Genomic DNA, 16,761 nt, shown 5'->3' with positions numbered 1-16,761 from the left:
TCTAAAAGGTCTTGTAGGTCTTCATAGAACCGTTCAACTTCAGCTTCTTCAGCATTACTGGTTGGGGCATAGGCTTGGATTCCTGTGATATTGAACGGTTTGCCTTGGAAAAGAACAGAGATCATTCTGTCATTTTTGAGATTGCATCCAAATACTGCATTTCAGAATCTTTTGTTAACCTTGATGGCTACTCCATTTCTTATAAGGGATTCTTGTCCGCAGTAGTAGATACAATGGTCATCTGAGTTAAATTCATCCATTCCAGTCCATTTTAGTTCACTGATTCCTAGAATGTCAACATTCACTCTTGCCATCTCCTGTTTGACCACTTCCAATTTGCCTTGATTCATGGACCTGACATTCCAGGTTCCTATGCAATATTGCTCTTTACAGCATTGGACCTTGCTTCTATCACCAGTCACATCCACAGCTTGGTGTTCTTTTTGCTTTGGCTCCATCCCTTCATTTTTTCTGGAGTTATTTCTCTTCTGATCTCCTGTAGCCTATTGGGCACCTACTGACCTGGGGAGTTCCTCTTTCAGTATTCTATCATTTTGCCTTTTCATACTGTTCATGGGGTTCTCAAGGCAAGAATACTGAAGTGGTTTGCCATTCCCTTCTCCAGTGGACCACATTCTGTCAGAGCTCTCCACCATGACCCACATGTCTTGGGTGGCCCCACAGGGCATGGCTTAGTTTCACTGAGTTAGACAAGGCTGTGGTCCATGTGATCAGATTGGCTGGTTTTCTGTGATTATGATTTCAGTGTGTCTGCCCTCTGATGCTCTCTCACAGCACCTACTGCCTTACTTGGGTTTCTCTTACCTTGGACTTGGGGTATCTATCCACAGCTGCTCCAGCAAAGTGCAGTCACTGCTCCTTACCTTGACTCTCAGTATGTAACAATTCCTTCAAACCTCTACACTAAAAGACTTTACCAAACCACTCAAGGCCATTGGTTGGCAGCCTAAGGCCACAGTGCTAGGATGACCCAGCCCTTCTTTGAGTTCCTGCCTGAAAAAGCCCAAGAAAAGATATTCAAGTTTGTTCTAGCCAACATTTGACAGTAGGCTCCTGCCACCTCCCCTAGAAAATGTACTTAAAAATAAGCTTATAGTTATAAATCCTTCATTCATCCCTTTGAGACATATGTGTATATGGCTACTGTGATCGTGAAGTGGCTTTCTCAAGGACTGAAAGCCATTCTTTCAAAATGTAAACTTTAGAAAGGATAGGACCTCTGTCTCCCAGCCTCTAGGGGAGGGTATAATCCTAATTTCCATCATTGCTAGCCAGGAGAGACAGGTGGCCTAATTGCGTGTCTACTGATGGACACTCTTCCCCAACTTTTCATAGCTTCCCACTCCCCTGACACAGTTTGAGCTCTCTCCTTCCCTGATCCCTCATTATCCCTTTAAAACACGCAATCAGTTTTGCACAAATTGGAATGGAGCTCAGCCCTTTCCCCTATCATCAGCTCTTACTGAATAGAATCTGTTTTCACCACTTTAATGCTTGGCTCTCTCTTTGACAGATCCAAAGAAAATATTCTGGTGTGGAAAACGTGTTCCAAAGTGGTAATAGAATACAGAATAAATATACTCTGGTAGTATATTTGATTAATTAAATTGAGAGTGTGTGATATAAAACCTGCACATTGGTACAGATGATAATATAATACCTAAGAAAAAGGGAGACATTCATTGGGCAGAGAAAGAAAGCAGTATTAAGGAGAGGAAATTTATCTGGGCTTTCTGAGTTTGGATTTGAACAAGGGAAATAAAGAGAATTGAATTTAGCATTGACATAGGTTCATATTATTTCAGGAGACATAAACATTATCATAACCATACCAATAAATTCCAAGATCCACAAAGGGAGAGATCTTGTCTGATTTTTTTTTTCATATCTGGATCATAAATATGTAAAATACAATGGTTTCAATACAAATGTACAGAAGTTACAAGTAAATGAGGTATCATTTAAAAAACATATGTATTTGTCTATTTATTTGGCTGCATTGGGTCTTCGTTGCCTTCCAGCACACGGGACCTTCATTGCAGCATCTGTTGAGGCCATGTGGGATTTTTTGTTCTGGCAGGACTTGGACTAAGTTGCCTGTGCTATGTGGGATCTTAGTTTCTTGACCAGGGATCGAACCTGTGTCTCCTGCACTGGAAGGTGGATTCTTAACTGGGCCACTAGGGAAGTCCCTGAGATACCATTGAAAAAGAAACTAAATATGTAAACTAAAAGGAAGCTTATACAAACAATCAGAAACGAAATAAGACACATTCCAACTGATACCACAGAAGTAAGAAGAATCATGAGATTAGTATGAACAACGATATACCAACAAACAGGACAACCTGGAAGAAATGGGTACTTCCTAGAAATGCACAACCTACCAAGACTGAATCATGAAAAATATAATCAGAAGAAACACATAACTACTGTGGGGATGGAATAAATAATTAAAACCTCCCATCAAAGAAAGGTTTGGGACCAGATGGCTTCACTGGTGAAGTCCACCAAATATGTAATGTATCAGCACAAATCCTTATCAGACTCTTCTAAAAAACTCCAGGAGAGAGAACCCTTTCAAACTCATTGTTTGAGGCTAGCATTACCCTAATGCCAAAGCCAGAAAAAGACACCACAAAAAAAAAAAAAAAAAAAAAACTACAGGTCAATACCCCCGATGGATTTAGATGCCAAAATTCTTAACAAAATACTGCAAGCCAAATTACTAGCAAACAGAATTTAACAGCACATTAAGAACATCATACACTATGATCAAATAGGCTTAGCGCTGAGATGCAAGGATGGACGATTCAATGTATGAAAATCAATTAATGTGATATGCTACATTAACAAAACAAAATGTAAAACCACATGTCCATCTCAATAAACGCAGAAAAAGCATTTGACAAAATTCTGTGTTCTTTCATGATAAAAGCTCTCAACAAACTTGAAACATACCTCAGAAAAAAAAGGTATATGTGACATTTTGACATATATTTTGACATTTTAATCAATGGTAAAAAACTAAGACTTTTCCTCTAGTATTAGGAACAAGGCAAAGATGCCCATTATTCCTATTTTTCTTCAATATAGTACCAGAAGTCCTAGTCAGTGCAGTTAGAAAAAGAGAGAGCAAGAAGGAACAGGTATCACAATTGAAAAGAGAGAAGTAAAATTGTCCCTGTTGGCAGACATGATGTTATATATATAGAAAATCCTAAAGGCTTCATCACAACATTGTTAGAAGTAATAAATTCAATAACATTGAAAAATACAATGTGAGCATGCAAAAATCAGTTGTGTTTCTGTACACTAACAATTAACTATATGAAAGGAAAATTAGGAAAACAATATCATTTATACTAGCACCAAAAAATAAAAGACTTATGAATAAACCTATGGAGGTGAAAAATTTATGTACAGAAAACTACAAAACATTGATGAAATAAACACGGGGCTAAAAAACTCACAATGGAAACTAGAAAATGTGAACTAAGGAAAAATGAAATGAGAATATAATAAATTTTGTGGGATGCAACTAAAGAAATTATTTGGAGGAAAATTTATAGTTTTAAGATCTTACATGAGAAAAAAAGAAAAGTCTAATATCTGTTATCCAGGATTCTCCATTAAGAAGCTATAAAAAAAAAGAAGCAGTATTAAGCATTATTTAAGTTAAAAATTATAACAATAGCAGAAACCAGTAAAATTAAAAAAAAATAAAATAGAGAAAATTAACAAAATAAAAAGTTGTTTCTGAAGGGTAACAAAATTGCTAAAACCCTAGCTGAATTGAACAATAGCCAAAGAAAAAGATAACTCAGTTTCCTGATATCAGGAATAAAATAAGAGAATGGCTAAAGATAGCAAAGTCATGAAAACCTTACTTTAAAAATATATGCCAATAATTTCAATAACCTAGATGAAATGAACAAGTTATTGAAAAACATAATTTATAAATACATTCAAGAAGAAATAGAAAAGCCAAATTGGTTGAGGTGTATTTTTTTTTAGAAGAAACAAATTTACAGACTCCTGAACCAAATAGTCAGAAAACCCTATATTTATTAATGAAGTTAAATTTCTGATTAAATATCCCAAACTACACAGTGTGCAAAAAGTCAAGAAAAGGAAACAAAGGGCATATAGATAGGTAATGAAGAAGTAAACTTTCTTCATCCACAGATAACATGATCATCCATATAGAAAATCCTAAGAAATCTACATGAAACCACTAGAGCTAATAAGTGAAATTAGCAAAACAGTATGACCCGAGTCAAGATGCAGCAGTCATATTTCTCTGTACTAGCAATAAATAAATGAACAATAAAATAAAATTTATAAAACTGTCAAGTCCAACTCTTTCCGACCCCATGGACTGTAGCCCACCAGGCTCCTCTGTCCATGGAATTCTTCAGGCAAGAATACTGGAGTGGGTAGCCATTCCCTTCTCCAGGGGATCTTCCTGACCCAGGTTTCAAATTCTCCTGCATAGCAGGCAGTCTTTACCATCTGAGCCACCAGAGAAGCCCTATATCATTTACAATACCATCTAAAAATATGAAATAATTAGGAATAAATTTAGCCAAATAACAAAAGGAAATATAACCGAAAACTAATAAACATTGGTGAGAAAAATCAAAGGTAACTAAAATACATATATCTTTGTTAATGGATTGGAAGACTAAATATTTGGATTTAGATTTCCACAGATTAATAAATAGATGTGATACAATCCCAATGAGAAACAGCAAGAGATTTTATAGAAATTGCCAAGATGATTTTAACATGAATATAAAAGAGCAAAAGTCCCAGAAGGGCTAAAAAAAAAATCATAAAGTTGGAGAAATTGAATTGCCACATACAAGACGTATACAAACTGTAGTACATGGGTACATATAGACAGACAAAAGAACAGATACAGAATCCAAAAATTAACCCGTGTGTCCATGGTCCTTTGATTAGTACAAAGGTACCAAGATAATTCAGAGGTAAAGAATATTGTTTACAAAAATGGTGCCAGAACAACTAGATTTCATTATTTTCTAAAATGAAGTTATCCATACTTTACAACATATACAAAAATTAACTTGAGATAGATGTTAGACCGGTGGCGCTAACGGTAAAGAAACGGCTAACGGTAAAGAAACTGCTGGCCAAGGCAGGAGATGTTAGATACCTGAATTCAGTCCCTGGGTTGGGAAGACTCCCTGGAGGAGGGTATGGTAACCCACTCCAGTATTCTTGCCTGGAAAACCTCATGGACAGAGGAGCCTGTGGGCTACAGTCCATGGAGTTGTAAAGAGCCAGACACAACTAAAGCAACTGAGCATACAGAGTGTAGATCATAAACCTAGCGATAAAATCTAAATTACAAATCTTAGAAGAAAATCTCAGTCACCTTGCTATTTGTTTCTTTAACAGAACACACACACAAAATGACTATAAAAGGAAAAATTGATAAGTATACTTCATAAAATTATAGATGTCTGCTTGCCAATAACTGTGAAGGATCTTACATTTTACCCAACTTGCAGAGTAATGTGTTAGCCTGCCATAGTTTCATATATGCTATCATCCAAGACTCCTCAGCCAAATCTTTATTACTCAAGGCATAGCAAGTAGTATGACTATCAGCATCTTTTCACCAATTTTCTTTGTTCCCAAATCCCACAGGGATGAGGCAGATGGATATTTGAACATGCAGTTAGTTGCAAGACAGAGGTGCATTCTTGCTTGCGTGCTCAGTCATGTTGGACTCTTTGTGACCCATGGACTATAACCTGCCAGGCTCTTCTTTCCATGGAATTTTCCAGGCAAGAATACTGGAATAGGTTGCCATTCCCTCCCTCAGGGGATCTTTGCAACCAGGGGTCAAATCTTCATCTCCTGTGTTGGTATGTGGATTCTTTACCACTGAGCCAACGTGTGTTACAGAGGAGGGAACTCAGTCTTCTATGATGTGCAATATTCTATGGCTGCCCTTTGCTCTAGAAGGAGACATTACATTTATCATACCGGACAGTTGATGTGCCTGCCTTTTGCTCTGGAAGGAGATAACATCTCTTGCTTCCAAAGCCACTTGCTATACAAATATCCATTAAAAGATAGTCTAGAAAAAAGTTCAGGTAGTAACTTACTCTCAATAAATAAACAAACATGAGAAACCTATGAAAAACTGTCTCCCTAAACTGGTCTTGCAAAGGCACCATTAAGTACATGAAAAAGGAAAGGCACAGAACAGAAAATATTTACAACACATGCATGTGACACATATAAATAAGTTCTACTAATTGATAAAAATATAAACAACCCAAATAAAAGAGTAAGAAGATTTAAGCAGGTATTTCACCAAAGATGTCTGAAGGGTCATCACGTATATGAGAAGACATTCAATATCCTTTAGTTATTATAGAAATGGAAATTAAACCCTCAACTTGATAGTACTACATATTCATTAGAATGGCTGGAAAACTGCTGGGGGGGATGCATAACAGTAGACCCATTTTGTAAATATGCTTGGTAATTTCTAATAATATTAAAAATATACCTACCCCATGATCCACCAATTTTAATGTTAGGTATGTAGCAAAAAGAATTGATCTGCCACATAAAAGAAATGCAAGAATAAGAATAAGATGTATAAAAATAGAAATACTTATAATAATACTAGCCCAAATTTGGAAACATCCCCAATGTCCATTGACTAGTAAATGAGTAAAATGTGATATATTCATACATGGAATACTACTTGGCAGTTAAAACAAATAATACAAGTACTTCTAATATATACAGCTATACAGATGAACTGCAGAAACATTATGTTGAACAAAAGAAACCAGATACAAAAGGCCACATACTGTATGATTCCATCTTGCTAATTTACTAGAAGAGACAGAATTAATCTGTAATGGCAAAAAGGAGATCAGTAGATGCTTTGGGATTCAGGATAGAGCTCAACTTCAAAGAACTCCAAGGATCCTTTTAGAGTAATTAAAACTTTCTGCATCTTTGATTATAGTGGTGTTTACCCAGTTATATACATTTGTCAAAACTCACTAAACTGTACGCATAAAATGTGTATTACATTGTATATAACTTACGCCTGTGCACACATGCTAAGTTGCTTCAGTCGTGTCCAATCTTTGTGACCCCACAGAATGCAGCCCACCAGGCTGCTCTGTCCATGGTTTCTCCAGGCAAGAATACTGTAGTGGATTGCCAGGAGCTCCTCCAGGGGATCTTCCCGACTCAGGGATCGAACCCTTGTCTCAAGCATTTCCTGCATTGGCAGGTGAGATTCTTTACCATTAGTGCCACCTGGGAAGCCCATAAATTATGCCTGCTTAAAGTTTATTAAGGATATAATCCAGTTACATGAAAGATGACTTGAAAGAACAAACTCACAGGTAAAGACATTTTGAACAAAAAAAATGTGGTGTTATATTTGAATACAGTGAAATATGTGTAAATATAACCATTTAGTATAGATGATTATGCTAGATTCTATGAAAAATAAAACATTGTTTTTTATCATCAATGTAAAAAAGATATTAGTAATTTTAAGACAATTCAATAAGGTAGCTGAGCACAAAATTAATATTCACATTTTAATTGCTTTGTTATTTATCATTTTAAAATGTAGTAGTTAATATTTCACTCAAAGTAACACCACAGGCAAAAAATCTCAGGACTATACTTGAATGGAAACATAAAGGACTCACATAAAAATATTTCATAATTCTGCTGTGGAACACAAGATATACTGAAGAATATTGCTGTCTTGGTTGACTGGTTCTATATAACAAACCACTCTGAAACTAGGTGGCTTAAAATATGTACTTATTTGTAGATTTGCTGGGGTCTAGCTAGCCTGAGAGGAGCTTGCTGGGCTGTTCTGCATCTCCCTAGAATACTTCAAGCTGGTGAGGGTACTTCTTCATGTTGTAGCAGCTGGGTTGGATCTGCTCTACACATCACTCATCCTCCTATTGGGTCGCTAGCAGATGAATAATGTTCTCCTAATGCCAGTTGTAAAGGCATCTGGTCCCATCACTTCATGGGAAATAGATGGGGAAACAGTGGAAACAGTGTCAGACTTTATTTTTTTGGGCTTCAAAATCACTGCAGATGGTGACTGCAGCCATGAAATTAAAAGACGCTTACTCCTTGGAAGGAAAGTTATGACCAACCTAGATAGCATATTCAAAAGCAGAGACATTACTTTGCCAACAAAGGTCCGTCTAGTCAAGGCTATGGTTTTTCCTGTGGTCATGTATGGATGTGAGAGTTGGACTGTGAAGAAGGCTGAGCACCGAAGAATTGGTGCTTTTGAACTGTGGTGTTGGAGAAGACTCTTGAGAGTCCCTTGGACTGCAAGGAGATCCAACCAGTCCATTCTGAAGGAGATCAGCCCTGGGATTTCTTTGCAAGGAATGATGCTAAAGCTGAAACTCCAGTACTTTGGCCACCTCATGCAAAGAGTTGACTCACTGGAAAAGACTCTGATGCTGGGAGGGATTGTGGGCAGGAGGAGAAGGGGACGACAGAGGATGAGATGGCTGGATGGCATCACTGACTCGATGGATGTGAGTCTGAGTGACCTCCGGGAGTTGGTGATGGACAGGGAGGCCTGGCGTACTGCGATTCATGGGGTCACGAAGAATTGGACACAACTGAGCGACTGAACTGAACTGAAAAGCAGTTTTATGACTCAAGAGCATATCACATTTTGTCTATGTTACTTTGTAAGGTATCTTTAGCCAAAGCAAGTCTGCATGTTCATGGACAAAGTCAATGGGCAGGAAAAAGTACCCCATGGAGGAGTGGAAGGTACTGCAATGTCACATGGAAAGGTTGTTTTATGGACTGGGTGTGTCCCCCACCCCTAAATTCATATGTTGAAACCCTAACTCCCAATGCAATGATATGGGGGTGAGGATGTGGGGATTAGGGAGGTAATCAGATTTAGATATGGCCATGAGGGTGAAGACTCTTGAGAGTCCCTTGGACAGCAAAATGATCAAACCAGTCAATCCTAAAGGAAATCAAACCTGAATATTCATTGGAAGGACTGATTCTGAAGCTAAAGCTCCAAATCTTTGGCCATGTGATGTGAAGAGCCGACTCACTGGAAAAGACCCTGAGGCTGGGAAAGACTGAAGCAGGAGGAGAAGGGGATGACAGAGGATGAGATGGTTGGATGGCATCACTGACTCAGTGGACATGAGTTTGTACAAACTCTGGAAGATAGTAAAGGACAGAGCAGCCTAGTGTGCTGTAGTCCAAGGGGTCGCAAAGAGTTGGACACAACTTTGTGACTGAATGACAATGAGGGTGGGGCCCCTATGATGGGGTTTGCGCCCTTATAGGCAGAGGAATAGACATCAGCTTCATCTCTCCAGCATCCAGCAAAAAGGCAGCCTCCTGCCAGGCAGGAAGTGAGCCTTTATGAGAACCGAATCTGCTAGCATCTCGGACTTTCCTGCTTCCAGAACAGTAAGAAATCAACATCTATTGTTTAAACCACATGGTCGCTAGTATTTATTATAGCAGCCCAGTCAGGTTGTCATTAAAGAGATAGGTGAAGAATTGGACTAAACTAAAATCATACCTGGATTTTGGACAGAGTCAGTGATTATGGTGATTTTAAAACATTTACCCAAATTCTTTGACAAAAATGAATTCTTTGACTTCTCCCATGAAAAGGATCCTGTGATTCTTCTACTCGACCCAGGAGAGCCATTGTCTGCGAATAGAATGTGTCAGGAAAGATGCTACATGACTTCTGAGGCTTTGTTAGCAAGAGCTGTGCTTTTAAAAAATGCCTCAGTACTTCAGAATGATTGCTATTGTGTTAAATAAATTTGTTACTTTGCATAATGTTAGTACACATGTTTTCATTAGCATGACTAAAATGTATGCAATAATTAACACCTACATTTGTGCTTACCTTTACATTTCAAAATTTGTCTTATGTAAAATCCATAAACAAATGCAAAAATAGAGAAATAGACTTAGATTTGCTTCCAGCATTCAGCTTTCAAACCATATGAGTCACGATAGGTAAGAAGACAAATAAGACAATTGTATAAGACCAATTTCTCCTGATCATTCGATGAAGTCACAAGGGGCTGACAGGTGGCTGCATTGTTGGTATAAGGCCAAGCTAGGAGTAGATGAATTTAAGAAAGCGAAGTCCAGCCAAGCCCCAGTAATAAAGTCCACAAGGCAAGTTCGCTACATCACAGAGTCCTGAAGGTGGAGTCTGTGTGGAGCCATGAAGCTGAAATGGTCCTGTCCTAGACTGAAGCCCACTCAAAGCCCTTCATGTTCACTGTCTTAAGAAAAAAAACTATATTAAGGTCTTGATATGAAGCCAGTCTGCTCACACTGAAAAGATGGATTCACAGCATAAGGAACCAGCTTGTGGGAACATGTATCAGGCCAAAGGAGGGAAATATTGCTAAATGGTGTCTGTATTTTGTACAGAATTAGGGCGGCTGCAAGCAGAGCGTCCAAAACCAAACTGATGGAGAAAACACATAAGCAAACCTGGAGGTAAAGCTGCTTGGCAGTGGAACGTGGGGAGGATGGGTAGAAACTGACAATAGCAACTACATTTGCAAGAATCATAATAAACATATTGGATTTTTTAAAAACCAGTACCAAGACATGTTGCCCGTGAAATGGAGAGCACAAATACACAAGTGTTGAGTGCAAAGACTATAGCTTCCCAGGAGAAAAGCATGACCTGTCCAGTCTTCCTGTTGCTCTAAAGCACATGAGACTGTATCTACCTTGTTTTCTCTCTCAGTTCAAGCTCTTCTTCCAATCTGAAGGAACTTCTTCCTCTTGCCACTATGAATATCTGGTCTAAATCTCCTTGATTGAGCTCTGCTCAATTTAATCAAAGTCTCACGTGCTTTAATACTTTCCATGAATTAGCATCCATTCTGTTGTTGCTTTGTAAGTATGGTTGACAGTTATTAATGTGTGGGTTCTGTAATTTTGACTAGATTCTAAACTCTGACTTTTTGGATGTTTTATTCAGATAAGCATCCAATTTTTTTCCAACCTTATTGAGATATAATTGACATACTGTTGTGTAAGTTTAAGGTGTGTTGATTCGACACAACTCTATATTGCAGTATGATTGCCACTGTAACATTAGCCAATGCCTCCATCACATCACACAATTAATGTTAATTGTTCACTAGAACGATTAAGATCTAGTCTCTTAGCTACTTCAAGGAATAAAGCAGTATTGTTGACTATAATCACCATGCTGTGCATTAGATCTCCAGAACTTATTCCTCTTATAACTGAAAGTTTGTAACCTCTGACCATTATCTCCATAATTTCTCTGTCCCTGGTTCCTGTAACCACCATTCCACTCTCTGTTTGTATAACTTTTTAAAATTCCACAGATAAGTGATATCATATTTAATTTATCTTTCTCTGACTTATCTCACTTAGCACAATGCCCTCAAGGTCGATCCATGTTGACTCAAGAGGCAGGATTTCCTTCTTTCTCGTGTTGTTGTTGTTCAGTCGCTCAGTCGTGTCCAGCTCTCTGCGACCCCATGAACTGCAGCACTCCAGGCTTCCGTGTCCTTCACTATCATCTTCCAGAGCTTGCTCAAACCCATGTCCATTGAGTCGGTGATGCCATCCAACCATCTCATCCTCCGTCGTCCCCTTCTCCTCCTGACCCCAATCTTTCCCAGCATCAGGGTCTTTTCTAACGAGTCAGTTCTTCACATCAGATGGCCAAAGTATTGGAGCTTCAGCTTCAGCATCAGTCCTTCTTTCTCATGATTGAATAACATTCTCTTATATGTCTATGTCTGTTTATCCGTTGACAGACACTTAGGTTTTCCTTATCTTGACTGTTGTGAATAATGCTGCAGTGAACACAGGAGGTATAGGCATCTTTTCAATATCTTATTTCATTTCTTTTCGATACATACCTAGAAGTAGGATTGCTGAATCATTTGGTAATTCTACTTTTAATGTTTTTAAGGAAACTCCATTCTGTTTGCCATAGTGTCTGAACTGATTTACATTCCTATCAACAGTTCACAAGGGTTCCCTTTTCTCCACATCCTTGACCACACTTGTTATCTCTTATATTTTTGATGATAGCTATTCTAACAGGTGTGGATGATTAGTGACATTGGTATTATTTTATGTATCTGTTGGCCAGTTGTATGCCTTCTTTGTAAAATATATTAGCAGACTGAATTCAACAACACATTAAAAGGATCATACATCACGATCAAGTGGGATTTATTCTTGGGATGAAAGGATAATTCAACATATATAAACCATATTAAATGTTGTATCCACATTAAAAGAAGGGATGTGGTAACCATATTAAAAGAAGGAAAGATAAAAGTCATCCTTCTCGACAGATGCAGAAAGAAGCATTTGATAAAATGCAACATCCTTTAATGATAAAACCCTCAACAAATTGAGTATAGAAGGAACATACCTCAATGTAATAAAAACCATATAGGAAAAGCCACATATTCCATCCTCAGTGGTAAAATTTTGAAAGCTTTTCCTCTGGGATCAGGAACAAGATAAGGGTACCCATTCTCACCACCCTTATTTAACAAAGCACTAGAAATTTTAGCTTGAGCAATCAGGTAAGATAAAAGAAAAAAAAGTTATCCAAATTAGAAAAGAAAAGTAAATTTTTCTTTATTTTCAGATGACAGGATTTTATATATAGAAAACCCTAAGACAACCAAAAAACTGTTAGAACTAATTAATGAATTCAGTAAATTTGTAGGATATAAAATCAACATACCGATGTCAGTTGTGTTTCTATTCACTAACAGTGAAATGACTGAAAAACAGCCAAGTGAAAAAAGGACTCCAGTAGTTTATATTCAGTAACTGGGGACCCAGGTGGGAAAGAGAGGAAGAGGGAAAACGAGGCAGAAACAATATTGGAAGTGATATCCAGGAATTTTCTTCAACTAGTGATATGTATAAACACACAGATGTAAGAACTGCAGGAAGTTTCGAGCAAGGTAAAGAAAACCACACACGAGGCACACGACAGTGAAACTGCTGAAAGCAGAAGCGAGGAGCATCTCAGAAAACCAGCCAGGGAGAAAGACCCATCGCTGTGCAGTAATAGGAAAGAGCTGACAGATAACTTTCCTAAAGAATCAATGGAAGAAGACATTGCGACATAAGCGACATCTTTAAAGTGCTTCAGGAAAAAAAGCTAATAATTTACTATTTCATAGTCAGCAAAATATCATTCAAAATGAGATAAAGATGCTTAGAGACAAACGAAAACTGAAATAATTATCCACACACAGTACAGGAAATGCTGCAATTAATTATTCAGGCTGAAATAAACTGATGTCAGATGGAAGCACTGAACAATAGAAAGGAATGGAAAGTATCCAAGGAGGCATGAATGTGGGTAAATATAAAAGATTGTCTGTTTAAATCATGAATAACATCAATGTCTTTCAGTGGATATAACAAATGTAGAAGTGAAATGTATGTTGGTAATTGAATGAGGGCAAGAGATTTTTCAATATAATTAAACTAGTGAAAGATTTCTGAATTATTCACAAAATGGTAAACTTTTCAGCTAAAGCTGAAACTCCAGTACTCTGGCCACTTCATGCGAAGAGTTGACTCATTGGAAAAGACTCTGATGCTGGGAGGGATTGGGGGTAGGAGGAGAAGGGGACGACAGAGGATAAGATGGCTGGATGGCATCACTGACTCGATGGACGTGAGTCTGAGTGAACTCCGGGAGTTGGTGATGGACAGGGAGGCCTGGCGTGTTGCGATTCATGGGGTTGCAAAGAGTCGGACATGACTGAGCAACTAAACTGAACTGAACTGATATTCTATTCACAATAGACACACTTAAAAATATGAAAATTGATAAGTTGAAAGAAAAAGAATGAAAAAATGTGTAACATGGGAATATTAACCAAGAAAGAGCTGACATGCCTATGTTATACAGGACAAAGTAAACTTTAATACAAGTAGCATTACTAGAGTTAAAGCTGGACATCTGACAATAAGAGAAACAACTCACTGAGAGGGATAAAAATACTGATTTTATTTCCATCTAATTGTGGTTGAAAACTGTTAGTCCCTCAGTCATGTCTGACTCTTTGTGACCCATGGACTGTAGCCCACCAGGCTCCTCTGTCCATGCAATTCTCCAGGCAAGAATACTGGAGTGGATGGCCATTCCCTTCTCCATGGGATCTTCCTGACCCAGGGATTGAACCCTTATCTCCGGCCTCTGCAGGCGGATTCTTTACCACAGAGCCACCAGGGTAGCCCACTGGGGTCTGTACTGTAGGCTAAAGAACCATGAAAATACAAAGCTGGACATTTAAACAGGAGAAAGATAGCTATATGACTTTCCCTTCTGAGAGAATAGAAGACCTAGTTCCCTATTATAAACATTCCTTGAAAAGAGAAAGGGAGTAACTACCTTTTAGAATGTAATGTGTTTAGGGGAAGATAAGACAAGCATCTCTGAGTTAATAATCAAGATTTTTATCTTCCTGGCTCCAGGAGTCACCCCCTTGAAATAAAAACTCAGATCTCTGTGGAAGTAAATCTCTTTTAAGTTCTCACTCTCTGTTTGGTTATAATTTCACTTTCAAGGCTTATGTTTTAGTCCAGGTTTCAATTTTCTTTGCTTTAGAAATAATCATGCACCTCTCCCCCCAAAAGTTCTCTGTAGCTTTGTGACTACTACTCAAATAACAATCTTAGATGTCTTAATAAATATCCATAGACAATATTTATTTTTAAGATCTTAGTTACTAGAAAAACTATTTAAATATTCAATGCAATTGAATTCAGTTTATCATAATTCCAATACAAGAAGTAAATTTCCACAGGAAACTGTAAAGCTGATTTTCAAATTTATGGGAACCCACAGAGATCTAGAATATTTAAGAAAATTTTGAAAATGACAACGATGTAAGGCATACACTAACAGATTTTAAGACTTACTAGAAAGTTGTAAGCAGAAGGCAATGGCACCCCACTCTAGTACTCTTGCCTGGGAAATCCCATGGATGGAGGAGCCTGGTAGGCTGCAGTCCATGGGATCACTAAGAGTCGGACACGACTTCTCTTTCACTTTTCACTTTCATGCATTGGAGGAGGAAATGGCAACCCACTCCAGTGTTCTTGCCTGGAGAATCCCAGGGACAGAGGAGCCTGGTGGGCTGCCGTCTATGGGGTCGCATAGAGTTGGACACGACTGAAGCGACTTAAGCAGCAGCAGCAGCAGAAAGTTGTAACCATTAAGAAATGTTTTATTAGTAAAAGAGATAGATAAAGAATCAAATGGAATAGAAAAGTGTATGGAAACAGACCATACAAATATGAGTAATTGATTTAAGACAAGCATTTATTTCATTTAAATTTCAAAACGGAAAGGATTTGTCTCTCCAGTGAATACTGCTGGACCAGTTGGAAATCCCTACCCATTTTCAAAAGCCCTAAATTTAAAGTAGTAGTGCTTCTGGGATATAACATAGGAGAATACTTCCATGATATTGGAATAAACAGTAATTCTTAAATAGAACACAAAACCCAGTGAATTAATTAAACTAATAAATATTATTAAATGACCAATATTATTATTAGTCTTTAGGGAAATGCAAATTAAAACCACAATGAGAGAATATTCATACTCGTAATGATTAAAATATATATAAAAAAATATGTACAGCAGATGTTGGTGAACATGTGGTAACTGAAAGCCTCATACATTGCTGATGGGAGGAAAACTATTTAACCATTTAAGAAAACTATCAGTGTTTAGCCCACATCTATCCTATGATGTAGGAACATTCAACAGGTACAGTTCTAGGTATTTATTCATGAAAAATAAATCCATATGTCCACCAAAATATATGCACAAGAATGTTCAAAGCATTTTTGTTCATCATAGCCTCAAACATGGCTATGGACTGGGAAATGGATATACATATTTGGATTAATTCATACATGGAGTAATACATAATAAGTGCATTACCGATAAATACAACCATTAACACAGATGTTATATTTATAATATATGTTGGACACAAAAGTATGTATTCAGTGTGATCCTATTTACATGCAGTCCAAAAAACAAATAGTAATAGATGTCAGAATAATGCTTACCTCATGTATGGGATATTGCCTGAGCAGGGACGTGAGGGAGCTTTATTGGAGTGTCCTGTACCTTGATCTGGGCTTCCAAGGTGGCCCTAGTGGTAAAGAATCATCTGCCAATACAGGAGATGTAAAAAGACAAAGGTTTGATCCCTAGGTCTAGACCCCTGGAGGAAGGCACGGCAACCCGCTCCAGTATTCTTGCCTGGAGAATCCCATGGACAGAGAAGCCTAGTGGGCTACAGTCCGTAGGGTCACACAGATCAGACAAGACTGAAGCGACTTAGCACATATCTTGATATAGTTAGTAGTTTCTCAAGTGTATACATATATTAAAAAATCAATTAACTCTGTCTTAAAATCAGTGAACTTTTGAACATTTTTGAGTATGTATTACAAGTCAATTGTAAAAAATGAGGAGTATTTTTATCTTTTGAGAAGTGTGTAAGCTTTTTCAAGTATGTTTTACATGAGACACAAGGGGATTCTCAGAAGAAAATACAGTTGTTTCTCTTTATTCATGGTAATGTTCCAAAAAAATCCTTGTGAACATTGCATTAGCAG

Source organism: Bison bison, unplaced genomic scaffold (genome assembly GCF_000754665.1).
Source record: "Bison bison bison isolate TAMUID 2011002044 unplaced genomic scaffold, Bison_UMD1.0 scf7180017864134, whole genome shotgun sequence".
In the NCBI taxonomy this organism is placed as follows: Eukaryota; Metazoa; Chordata; class Mammalia; order Artiodactyla; family Bovidae; genus Bison; species Bison bison.
This window is presented reverse-complemented; position numbering follows the sequence as displayed.